The sequence below is a fragment of the Physeter macrocephalus genome, chromosome 10 (genome assembly GCF_002837175.3).
Source record: "Physeter macrocephalus isolate SW-GA chromosome 10, ASM283717v5, whole genome shotgun sequence".
Taxonomy (NCBI): Eukaryota; Metazoa; Chordata; class Mammalia; order Artiodactyla; family Physeteridae; genus Physeter; species Physeter macrocephalus.
The window spans coordinates 66060626-66074697 of NC_041223.1; the positions used below are offsets into that span (position 1 = coordinate 66060626).

General features: G+C 35.4%; 1 protein-coding gene across 5 annotated transcripts in view; it reads left to right on the forward strand.

The window, feature by feature from the left end:
* EPHA7 (EPH receptor A7) overlaps positions 1-14072 on the forward strand; it is a 169030-nt gene that overhangs the window by 93918 nt on the left and 61040 nt on the right. The gene's annotated exons all lie outside the window — the stretch shown is intronic.

Genomic DNA, 14072 nt, shown 5'->3' on the forward strand with positions numbered 1-14072 from the left:
TCTGCCGTGGCCTCTCCCGTTGCGGAGCACAGGCTCCGGACGCGCAGGCTCAGCGGCCATGGCTCACGGGCCCAGCCGCTCCGCGGCATGTGGGATCCTCCCATACCGGGGCGCGAACCCGGTTCCCCTGCATCGGCAGGCGGACGCGCAACCACTGCGCCACCAGGGAGGCCCTCCATGTAGTTCTTTATTGCAGTATATCTTCCTAAATTTTAAAAAGAATGGTAATGAATACTATATTTCCTCTCTTCAAATATTCATCTTAAACTTTACTTGTTTAAATCACTTTCCTATAGTATAAATTACATATATGTATATAATATATAACTTAGAGTATAAATTATGCATGTATATATATGTGTGTGTGTATATATGTATGTATCTATTATATATATAAATAAAATGTGTGAGTGTGTGCATCTGTGTGGTGTAAAAACCTGATTGCTTAATTTACTTTATACTGAGTCCTGTGTTAGGTTCTATGCATACATCATTTCAGTGAATCCTCATAGCACCCTATAAGGCAATGTTAATTTCTCCATTTTACAGATGACAAAATACAGGTGTAGAAAGTTTGATAACCTCAAGTTGTACAGAGTCAGGAATCAAACCCCAGTTCATGCTCTTTATCACTATGCCTTAATGCCCTGTCCTAATTTTCTAGTCCTTTTAAGATCCAAAATTAAGTCTTAAAGCTCATAGTTTAGATAGTCACCTGAGTAACTGACCAATTCCTTTAAACAAATTCCTAAGCAATTAACCTATCAATGTTGAGGCAATTAATGTTGAGGTCCCCATGGAGCCACGTGGACCTTGGTGACCTGGAGAGGGGATGACTCCTTTCAGGTGGCAGTACCTCCCACCTCTCACTGAAGATGCAGACATTCCCAGGGAGGCCAGGTCTGGCAATTCCAGAAGGCAAGCCAGAAACTTAGATTTTGTCAGTGAAATCTCAAGATTTTACAGTTCTTGTGGAATAATTCAATTTTAAAACAAACAATACCCACACTGGGTCAACAAAACAGAAAAATAGGAAGGAAAGCAGAAGTGCATTAATTTGTGAGCTCAGCAGCGGAGGCAGGTTGAATTCTAGGAGTAAACAGAGTCTGAGACAGAGATGTGCACACAGGAAGTTTCTTGGGGACTGCTCTTGAGATCAACACCTCTAGGGTGCAAAAGTAGCAGGACTGAGCAGAGAGACTCCCTGAGCTAAGATGCAACTGCAACAGTGGCCTCAGCCAAACCCACAGAGCACTTTGGCACTGGGCGGGTATTGCAGAGTTGTCCTGATTGGGGCAAGGAGCCAGGCCTTTATGCTGTCTGTCCTCCCTTTTACCATTAAGTAGTCATTGGATATGCACCCACTTGGGAGTATGAACTTGGGCCATGTGGCTCTTATTAGCCTAGAAAAGTTTTCAGAGGGCCACTCAGCCAGTATCAACACAGTTAGTACTAAAGAGGAGGAGCTAGGGAGTCTGGGTGGTACACCACAGCAAGTATGGCAGCCTGTTATCCACAGTCTAGCCCCAGCCACTTTTACCGCCTAAGTCATCTAGTAACTGTCTTCTAACTATTCCCTAATAATATAGCCATCTCACCAGAAACACCTACCTTCCACCTCTACACATTCAAATTCTATCCATCCTTAAAGAACTTCTCAAACCTCCCTTTTTCTATGACTTTTTATAGATCATATCATATATATATATATGCCACTATGAGATATATATATATATGTAATCAATAAATAGTATATTGATGTTGCCCATTCTTTGATTCTCAAAATTTTATGTTCCCAAACTTCATGTCAGGTACTTGTTACAAATGCAGACACTGGTACCTAAACTCAGGAAGTCCTGATTCTGTAGGTTACTGGGTTGGATCCCAGTTATGTGCATGTTTATATGTATGCAGGTGATCCTTAATTTAAATACATATGCCAGATGTTTATATAGCAGTTTGAGATATACTGATTTAAAAGATACATAAAAATAGAAATTCATATATCTTCTTCAGGGCGTGGGTTGTGTTTTTGTAAGCCTTCCTCATAGCACTTACGGTAAGTAAGTAAAAGTTACTGCTATTTTATTTATCAGTTATTAGATGAGAACAAAATACATAAAAATATACAAATTCTTCTGTAAACACGAGATATATTATGAGTGAAATTATATTTTAACTAATCAAAATTATTCTGGAAAACTTCTGACTTGGTAAGCTCCCTACATTCCCATATTTCAGAATTTTAATGCTGCCTCAGAACTTGGCTAATTGTGTTGGGCCATCTTGTCTCTAAAGCATTAAATACTAGTAAAGCTGTGTAAGCTTTAAATATAATTTTCCAAATTATATTTTCTGACTAGTGCTTTTGAAATTTCATTTATTATCAAAAATGCAACACATCTTTTATTGTAAAATGTATGTACTTCCCTCAGTTGTAATTGCACATCTGACCTGTGTCTAATAGCATCTTTTTAAAACCACAGAAGAGAAAAGTAAGCATTATACTTCTACAGAACCTGGTTTTTCTAGCTACATTCATAAATATATTTACTAAATATGAAAGGGAATTCTTTTTCTCCCAAGTGAAGTAAAATTGCTCTACAAATCATTTTGTGCTAATGATTGTATTCTTTTAAAATGGCGAAGAATATCCAGTCTCTAATCACTTTACCTATCATGGCAATATAATGTTAATTTTAAAGAATTCTCTTTTGAAATGAAAGAACTAATATACCGAATCTTTATTCGAATTTTCCTTATGTATCAAAATGCTTCGCTAAGCTTTTGTTAAATCTGCAGAATATTCCAACATGCTGAATCTTCTTAGTATTAAAATACAACATTTATTAAAGCACTTCTGAGTAAAATAAAACCAGGCATGAAAATATAATATCAGATAAAATTTCTACAGTTTCACAAGGAGGTTAATTAATCAATGAAATGAATCAGCGATTTCTCTTCCTTAAATGAGTAACCCATTAATACTAGCACACAAACATGCCACAGATTTTACCACTAGGTCACATCTTTAATTATCTAACATACTTATTGTAACATATTACCCAATTTAACACACAGTCCATCATTCAAATATCTAGTAAATATGTACCAGTAAGAGGGATCCTCAGCATGGAAAATTTATTTTTCAGCTTACCACATAAATTGGAAATATTTATAAAATGAATGATTTCATTCCCTTATAGATATTATTTTCTATGTGAATTTAAAATGATCAGTTATTGGTTACTAAATAAAGATTACTCTAATAGTTGATTGTTAATATAGGCAGTCTCTCAGGAAATCCTGTTGACTTTATCCTCAACATATTTATATATTTACAAAATATCTATGTAGAATCTGACCACTTTGTTCACTTCCACGGCTATTTGGCTGTTTCAGGCCACCAGTATTTCTTACCTGGATGACTGCAAAACTTCCTAACAGGTCTCTTGTTCTACCTTGGGCCCCTTATTGTCAGTTCTCAACACAGCAACTAGAGTCTTCTTAAAGCATATACGATTTTATTCCTCTGCCTGGAAAGCTGTTATAACACCCTGTCTCACTCAGAGCGTGAGTAAAAGTACACCAGGCTTTCTGTGCTCTGCTTCCTACCCCACTTCCTTAACCTTTCTGGTCTCGTCTCCTACCATTACCCCCCTGACTCACTTACTCCAGCCATATCAGTCTCTTTGCTGTTCCTAAAACACGCCAGAAATGCTCCCACCTTTGGGCCTTTGTTCTTGGTATTCTCACTATCTTAGTATTGTCTTCACCTGGATATCAGTTTGGCTAACTCATCTCCCACAAATCCTTGTTCAGAGCCTACCTTCTCGATGCAGTCTATCCTGACAACCTACTTAATGTGACAACTTTTAAATTCTCAGTACCCTGACCCTCTGACCCTGTTCTATTGTGTCTTTATGTCAGAGCACTTTTCACCTTCCACACTATATAATTTTTTTAGTTGTTAAGTTTATTGTCTTTCTTCTGCAGAATATAAGCTGCAGTGGGGTAGAGATCTTTATTTTCTTTGGTTTTATTTCCCTAACAGAAGAGTTGTGTGAACATAGTAAACCCTTAGTAAATATTTGTTAAATTGAATTGAATTGTGACATTAGTAAGAAGGTGAACTATTAAACACATATTATGTGTTAAATGTGTTACGAGTTACTTATGTGTTAAGAATTGAAATCTAAATTTAAATGACTGCAAAGATTAAGTAGAAATACCAGAAAAATTAGTTATATTGGTCAGAAAAGACCACCATTATTTTCTGTCAGCCGCAAATAATATTTTCCTGATTCTAGAATTTCAGGAAACTTTAAAATTAAAAAAAAAAAATGAAAGGCTGACAGACAAGGAAGACTTCAGGAAGCTTTAACAACTAATCGCATTATGATATCATCACCATAAAGATAATGACATAGACTACAAAGCAAAAAGACAAAAAAAAAATGTCTGTATAGCTTTATCTCCACTATTTCTTTTTTTTGTTTTTGTTTTTTGTTTTTTTGTGGTACACGGGCCTCTCACTGTTGTGGCCTCTCCCGTTGCGGAGCACAGGCTCCGGACGCGCAGGCTCATTGGCCATGGCTCACGGGCCCAGCCGCTCCGCAGCATGTGGGATCCTCCCGGACCGGGGCACGAACCCATGTCCCCTGCATTGGCAGGCGGACTCTCAACCACTGCGCCACCAGAGAAGCCCGCCACTATTTCTTAAAAGCAATTGTGTTTAAAAACTGTATGAGCAAAACATAAAATTGCATGATTAACGGCATCTTTTAAATTAAATACATTTGTCTTTATTTAAAATACACTGATTTTTAGTATTATCTGTCTTTTTCTCATTTCTAGTGAAAACTGCATAAGGAATAGCACTAGTCCACAAACCTGCACTTAGATACTGTGAACCAGTGAACTCATTGCCTTCAAAATGCCTGATTCCAAGTAGTTTCTTTCTATTGATACATGTATCTTTCACTTTCTCACCAAGCAGATGGTAGCATAGTGGCAAGCTACAGAGACATGCAGGCCAATTTATTCTGCCATGCAGTGAAAACTAGAATTTGTGCTAGAATTTGTAGGCAAAATAAAAGCAAGAGAAAGAAACTAACATTTCTGAGAGCCATATTATATACCAAGCACTATGTTAGTGTTTTCACATATATATTATATATATATATATATAATTTCATTTAAGAAATCCATGAATTAGTGAGAGAGAGATATTAACACATAGGAAAACCGTATGTCTTATTAGAACAACATTTTTCTTCTGAGGAGAGTAGTGCCATAATTGGATTAGCTCTTCATGCAGTGTAATATTTTGATCAAAAGGAAATGGTAGGGCTTTCCTCGTGGCACAGTGGTTGAGAGTCCGCCTGCCGTTGCAGGGGACACAGGTTCATGCCCCGGTTCGGGAGGATCCCACGTGCCGCGGAGCGGCTGGGCCCGTGAGCCATGGCCGCTGAGCCTGCACGTCCGGAGCCTGTGCTCCGCAACGGGAGAGGCCACAACAGTGAGAGGCCCGAGTATCACGAAAAAAAAAAAAAAAGGAAATGGTAGAGCATTCCAGATACAGAACATGACTATGAAGAAGGTATAGAGGTGAGAACAAGAGCTGTGGTTATTGGATGGCTGACTTGAAGGAGGATGAAGAGTTCCAACTCATATTGTAACCTCATTAGATAAACTGTTTCATCTCTTTCTGTAGCTAATGACTCTCCAAGGGGTTCTTAAGCCAGCTGTGATGGCAGCAGAAGCCAGCTTCACATATTGAGGTGCTAGACAGGGTCAAGGATTTCTGCTTTTATAACAGCTGAAGGGATTGGGTGGGAGGTGATGTGAAGGAAGGACATAACTTAGCTCTGTTTTATTCTTGCAAAGTTGGTTCTGCCCAAGCAGTCAATATTTATACTTGTCATTCTGTATAACTCTGTGACAGAGTACAAATGCTGCTTAAAATTAAACCTTCATACGACAAGATCTTATTAAAGAAAGTTCATAGTTGGATTAATCACTTTGCTAGTGTTAAAACAGAATATCCTGAAAAATGTGTCAGGGAATCCACTATGGTCCATAATTCATACATAAAAAGTATCAAAACCAGCACAAAACTGGGTCTTATATAAACATGCCCCCCAAGTTAGCACCTTTCCTTTTTGAACACCTTTGTTTCTAGGCTAGTTCCTATTGCTGTTTATACCATACATTCCTAGGACATGCCTCCAAGTATAATGCATGGAGAAATGTCAATTCATTTTCACAGTAGCTTATTTAAAATATAATTAAGAGAGTAAATTGTCTTTAAAATCCCTATAATAAATTCCAAAGCCAGAAGGTTATGGGTTTTCTGTAAGACTGTTTTATAGCTACCCAGGCAAACATACAACTTACACAGTAGAGAATAAATCCCTGAAGGGCTTCTGCCCTTAAGCTTGCTTTCATCCTAGCAGAAAGAAAAAGAAGGGAAGAGAGGAAATTCAAAGTGTCCAGCATGTTTGGCAAAGAGCAGCTAGGGAGGAATGACCCTAGTAAACGTAGGAGGTAGTGTTACTAAATGTGCAATATAAAATTACTACATTCCATCGTAAGAGTGTGGTTTAGTATTCTATTGTCAAGGCTAATTACTATTTTCCTTCTGACTTCTAAACGTTTTCAATATTTGTTCTTACAGCTCCATCACTTACACATTTAGAAGCCATACATATAAGGAAATATATCTGAGAACCTTGAAATGAGCACCATTTGTTTATATAATGTAGAAACTCAGCAATCAACAGGAAGTTCCTGAAAATATATAATTCTTCTATTTTAGAAGTGAAGTGAAAATCCATGCCTTAGGTTTACTTAGTCATTTTTACCAACTGATATAGAAAGTAATTACTTATCTCAATTAGTAGTTTATGTGTAAATTCTTAATTGCATATCAAAAAAAAAGCAACTTGGGACCTGATAGGTAGTCATTTAAAAGAGTAGATATTGCTTAAAAAGTGTAGATGTTTGCAATGAGCTTGTATTACACACAACCTAAAAATTCTGTAAATATAATACATAATCAAATACAAACTATAGCTTTCAAGGTCTCTAAAAATATCTCTAGCTCCACAGGGAAAAACCCTAAATATTTTCAGGCCAATTCTGTAAGAGTAAATCCTAATGTTATAAGCTACTTGACATGTTCAAGAAATGAAAAACTTACAAGGATTTAGTTTTCACATTATTTAGGAAGCTAGAAAGGGGACGTTACACTCTCAGACTTAAACACAGAAAATCTGCTACATATTCATTATTAAATAGAAAAGATTTTTAGAAATCAAGTCCTGCACCTGCCGTACCAGTTGCGGTTTGAGAGAGTAGACTCATCTAATTATCTGTTGGCTTCCCTCTATTATTATCGTAACTACGACAGTTCAGAACCTTCCTATGATAGCATAACTCAGTCATATGCTTCCTTTTACATCGTGTCTTCTCACTGTAGCCTCTCAACACGTTCAAAAAAGGTAGGAGCTAGAAAGACAAATATACAATATCACTTATATGTGGAATCTTAAAAAAAAGGTACAAATGAACTTATTTACAAAACAGAAATAGAATCACAGATATAGAAAACAAACATGATTATTGGGGGCATAGGAGGGGAGGGATAAATTGGGAGATTGGGATTGACATGTATACACTACTATGTATAAAATAGAACCTACTGTATAGCACAGGGGACTCTACTCAGTACTCTGTAATGGCCTACATGGGAAAAGAATCTAAAAAAGAGCTATATATGTATAACTAATTCACTTTGCTGTAAACCTGAAACTAACACAACATTGTAAATCAGTATACTCCAATAAAATTTTTTTAAAAATAAATGCAATATGGGATCCTAGCTGGGATCCTGGAACAGAAAAGGACATTAGTTGAAAAACTAATAAAATTTGAATGAAGCCTAAAAAAAAAAGTAGGAGCTTAGCCATTTCTTCCTTGACTCAGAGGAAGTTTAATTTCTACAACAGGTCCAATGAAATCAACTTTTTCATAAACCATTACAGGTATATTTTATGGTACCCATTCCAGGAGGCCTAGTCTTCCAGTAGGGTTCTTATAAGAAAAAATAAACTGCTTCTTAGGGAGGATAAAACTGAATGAATTATCAGCACTTTGTTTATCATAAGTAAAATAACACATTGGGAGAAACCTAAATAGCTTCATAGGCCATGAAATTGGTAAAGCAAAAGCATGGTACACTGTATTAAAAAGTTGAACAAGGGAAGATCAGCAGATACTCAAGGTGTTGCCTTTTAAAAGATTGGCACATGTATTCTTCTGAGTAATGTTCACTAACATGGTTTTCAGGTTGTGGTTCTAATGCTTGGTCATGGTTGTAGGTCATGTCCGTAAGGTGGACTTGCTACTCTGTTGGTTGAATGAAGATCTCTGAATGCTCAGTAGGTGCATGTTATAACTGATGATTGTGAAGTAGGTTAGGAGATATGATGGAGCTGGGCGGGTCTGGGGAAGTGTCTCTGCCCTTTGCAGTCAGATGTCTTTATGCTACCTTGTTAAATCTTCCTCCAGGCCTAAAATTCTTCATCTTCGAAATTGAATCACCATAGCAGTTATTAGGATGGTTACTGTGCCAATTAAATAATAGGTAATTAACATTAGACAACATAATAGGAGTAGTGGTAATTGGGTGTATTATATAGGATATTTTCCCATGTAACACTTCTTAAAAATAAAGCAAATTACTCATTTAACTGAAACTTCTCAACGTTTTTTTTTTAAGATTTTTTTGTTGTGGACTATTTTTAAAGTCTTTATTGTTTAAAGTCTTTATTGAATTTGTTACAATATTGCTTCTGTTTTATGTTTTGGTTTTTTGGCCACAAGGCATGTGGGATCTCAGCTCCCCGACCAGGGATCAAACCCACACCCCCTGCATTGGAAGGTGAAGTCTTAACCCCTGGACTGCCAGGGAAGTCCCCTCAACATTTATTTTTTGATGTAATTTATTTTTATATATAGTTTTTAAAAAATTAGATATTTCCCTCAATGAAAAGAAATATTTCCTATGGGACATGCTTGTTTAGCCTCAAGGGGAAAAATGTGAGCCCAATAAGATTGTTTCAGTATGACTATTTTTCAGAACACTCTAAATAGCCTCTGTCGTGCATGTTGAGACAGCTGTTGTCAAATGAACCTAACATCTTATAGAAACCAGACAATGGAATAAACAGATGAAGACAGGGATGAAGTGGTTGATGGAACAGAAAAATAATGGAGAAAAAAGTATAGACTACAATACAGAAGCAAAAGAATTGAAAAGAGAAGAGAGATAAAAGGACTGGGAATATAACACAGAACACAGGACGAATAGAAAAGATGAAGAGAAAGGCCATCCCTAAACTCTTCATTTTCTGTAATGTATTTGCTACCCTCTGTGTCTGGCTGCCAATTAGTGCTAGGTATGGAACTGTTGCCTCAATTTTCCCTCTCTCCCAGACTGAAACCGTCTTCCTTAGTCTGGTCCTCTTCCTCATTACAGGGTAAGGAAACCTCTGCTTGAGTCTTTATACTGCTTGTACCATCTCTTTAAGGAATACTTAACTCCGATGATTAATACATATTTTTAAAAATTTTGTCTCTTTAAAACCAGAAATCATATGAGAAATACCTTGGGTTTAATTTTGCAATCTTAAAATTTTCATATTTGGTAATTATTTAAAAAAGAATATGTCTTATTCTGCTTAGGTATGTATATTAAATTTTGTTTGTACCTCTGATTATACCAAATAAGAATGTTTTGCTATATGAGGTTCTCTAATAATAACATTTATTGTTTCTGGCTATAAAAGCAACATGTGTTTGTTATAGAAAATAGGAAGTCCAGATATGTACAGTGTTCAAACAAGAAAGAAAATGATCACCAACAGTTAAAATTTTCCCAGATTTTCTTTGATTCTATATGCTACTTTTTCCTCAATACCACATAGGATCATTTTCTCTTGAAATGAAATATTTCTTGAAAACATTACTTTTTATAATATTAACATATGCAGGATATTTAGATTGTTTTCAAATCTTCACCACAATTGATAATCCCTTCCTATTTCTCTCAAGATATACCTTTTAGCATCTATTTAGGATACGTTTACAGAAATAAGATTGCCCAGTCAAAGATTTTGTGCTTATTGTTAAATTGCTTTACACAGGGTTTATTTCAGCACACACAGTATCTAACAATATAGGAGAGAACTTGCCTTGAGTTTTGAGTTTTGTTTTGAACTTTTATGAGACTACAAAGTGAAACACTATGTAAAAAAATTGATGTCATCTACCGGGGGGCTTTCATTGCTGATTTTCATTCAATTTTCAATGTCTTCCACAATGAAACTGAAAAGTTACTTGGGGGTTGGAGAGTATAACTTTCTCCATTGAGGCCATAACCAAAATTTATATGAACTTGACTCATGTCATATGCCAAGTAATTTATTCCAAAACTCAGCACCATGAAAATGCAAATTAACTATAATAATTCATCTTTATTGAAGACTATTCAAAAACATAGCCCTTTTTAGTCTTTTTAAATGTACGTGTTAGATGCCTGACAAAGTAATAAAACTGTCAAGGACTGTGAGCCAAGTATAAAGTGACTAAAAATGGTTAAAATTCACCTCTAAGCTTGCTTTCCATAACCCTGACCTCACTTTCTTTGTTTGCCTTTTAAAAAGTAAAAACTGAAGAATGTTATTTTCTGATGTAAGTGAGATTAACAGAACATCTATCTACATTATTTAGTTGTGCAACTACTCATGTTCATTAATATCAGAAGTTATGTTAATGCTAATTTTAGTTGCTAGTCTCTACATGAACATTTATTTTGTTCTTTACTTACATGTAACTCAAGAATAAAACATCTTATTATAAAATATTTTAATAGTATCATGATACTTTGGTAGGTATGTATTCATTTTCTCATATACTTATGTTTAATTAAACAAATTATATAAGACCATAATTTATGAAATTTGAAAAATGGATTTTATTTGAATAGCATATATAATAAAGACATCTCTGATTAACCTTATTGGGCACCAGGAATTTTTGGCATTGTTTCAATAAAAGTGATAATTTCTTTATAAGCCATTATTTTTTTAATAAATACTAGCTTTTCAATTGTATTAATGGGGTGAATGCTGGAAAAAAGTATTGACCAGAAAAATTTTATAACTTTGATGACTACAATGATTTCTTATTATCAGTATTTCATATTATATTTAATACAGAATTTTTTTAAAGTGGCCAACATTTCAAGAGGAATTTCATAAGTTAAGGTTATTCCATTTGTACCCTTCAAGGAAAGATCTCTGAAATTAAAAGATAGTTAAATTATTTATAAAAATTGTCATATTAATTGGGTTTTAAAAATCCCCATGTAAGTATTCAACTATGAATTTTTAACTATTATCAGAATTAATAGTATATTGATTCTACTACTTATAACAGCAAAAAAAAAAAAAAAAAAAGAATAAGAGTATTTTTCCTCTTGGTATTGAAATCTGTTACATGGTAGCCAGAGCAGGTGTTGAAGGGCCTGTGTGCTCAGCTCAGTGAGCCCCAGAGAAAAGATTCTAGTATCCTGAGAAAGAGGAATGGTCAGAGCCTGAGACAGAGTTCTCATGTAGCGTATCACTCATTAGTGATTAAACCTCAAAAGATTAAAAATGGGCAGCATACAAAGAATATGCTTCCTGTTTGGACAGTGTCAGGTTTCTGTGACTCTGATACTGTTTGTCTGATACTGTTAGCTTATTCTGCCCAAACACATCTCTCCCACCCTGCACCCTTCACCAGGGAACACTGCCCGTGGGAGAGCTCAGGATAATGTTCTCTCTTTATTCTGAGAGTGCTGACATCCGAACAAAAATGCTCACATCTATATTCATCGTAAAGAAATATTGATATTTGAGAACCAGGTAGAAATTGTTTGCTACTTTCACTACTTTATAGTAACCATAGAAGGTATTTTTGTCATTAGGAAATCTTCCTGGTTTCATCTGGACTCAAAGCCTGGATGAGAGCTTTCCCCAGAAGGAGGAGGACAAGATGTGATCACATAGTCGTCAGGGGATAAGTTATAAAGATTGGTCTGTATTAATATGTAGCATAAGTGCACACACATTTTACCATAATTGTCCTTATTTTTCCAGGGTCTGCTAACTGCTTGATCTGAATGCCATGAAATTCTGTTTGTACTAATCAGCCTAATGGGAGTACAAATAAGCTTGACTCAAAAATTGTATACTCGGCCTTCCCTGGTGGCGCAGTGGTTGAGAGTCCGCCTGCCGATGCATGGGACACGGGTTCGTGCCCCGGTCCGGGAAGATCCCACATGCCGCGGAGTGGCTGGGCCCGTGAGCCATGGCCGCTGAGCCTGCGCGTCCGGAGCCTGTGCTCCGCAATGGGAGAGGCCACCAACAGTGAGAGGCCTGCGTACCGCAAAAAAAAAAAAAAAAAAATTGTATACTTTACAGCATAAAATTTAAAAACATTTTTTAGCTTTCATTGAACAGATTCATCTCCTTAAAAAAACTTTTTATTTTAGGAAGAAAAAAATGGGTGAGGTTAAAAACTCTTCTTTCCATAATATCTATTTGCTAAGGTAGTGTGGGAATAATTTAGTCCAGAAAAAGCTGAAAATGGTAGCAAAAAAAACAGTTATTTAAAATTTGTTATCAGAGTCAGAACAACTCAATTCATTAGCTGAGTTCATTAAAGGTTTATTATCTTTGCTTTAATTCTGCTACATGGGATAGAGAGTGCCTTAGCTAGAATTTTATGTTCATATTTGTCATCATGGTGAATTTTTTTCCTATGCCACGTATTGTCACACTGGTTGGTTTTCTAACATAGAAAATACAGAGAAATATAACATTTGGTTGATACAATGATAGTATCATTAAGTATTTTGTTTGTAAGGAGATACAATTTAGGTAGGCTTGATAATTTATAGTCTGATTTCATTTTTCTAGCAGTTACATTAAAATCCTATGTTCAAATATAGTATTATTTGTAATTATACTTTTTTATATTAGATCATTCTGTTACGATTAAATTGAGATATGAACAATTCTAAGTGTATCAATCTAGTCTGATATTTTCTGTTAAAATAAATAATAATTGCTATTAAAATAATTAGGTTATTTGTTTTATTTTTATAGAGAGACTTTTCACTCATTTAAGAGGTAATTTATTTCTCTCATCTGATGAACCAAAACATCAGTGAGAACCTAGCATTCCCACTGTAGGTCATAGAATTCAGTTCAAATCTTATCCTAGCTGTAAATAAACTGAGGGCTGACATTCTCATGCTTTAGAGAATGTAGTTAGATTTTTAGAGGGTCTGTATTATTTACGTATTTCATGAATATATGAAATGATTTGAGCTGCACATGAATTTAGCTTAGAAGTCAAGGAAGGAAAAAGCAACTTATTTACACTGAGTTTTGTTAAACATTAGAATTAATTTCACATAAAAAATGACTATATTCAGTTCAGTATAACATAGGTTACATGAAATACTATCTAGCTTTAGGTCTCTGTTTTGATCTAATGCCTCTGGTTTTATAATTTTTAAGTCCGTAGTTCTGTGCCATGCACACATTACTGGATTGGGTATATCATCAGGAATTACTATTTAATTAAATCCATTTGAGTAGTTGAAAAATATATTCCTAAAACTTCTTGGTACTTTGTAGGAACCTAATACTTGGCAGACTCCCTGAGGGCATTTTTTATATTTTCATTCCCACAGAAGCAAACATTTACAGTTTCCTTATCCCGTTAAATAAGGTAAAATATAAAGTTTTCAATCTCTGGCATGTCAGCAAAACAAAGAGTCTTCCAACTGGGATTCCTGGAAGGATTTATGAGAGTAGAGAAGAATTGTAGGCTGCTTCCACAATTCTCCAGTCAAATCATATATATATATATATATTTTTTTTTTTTTTTTTTTTTTTTTTTTTTTTTTTGGGGTACGCCTGCCTCTCCCCGCTGTGCCCTCCCCCGTTGGG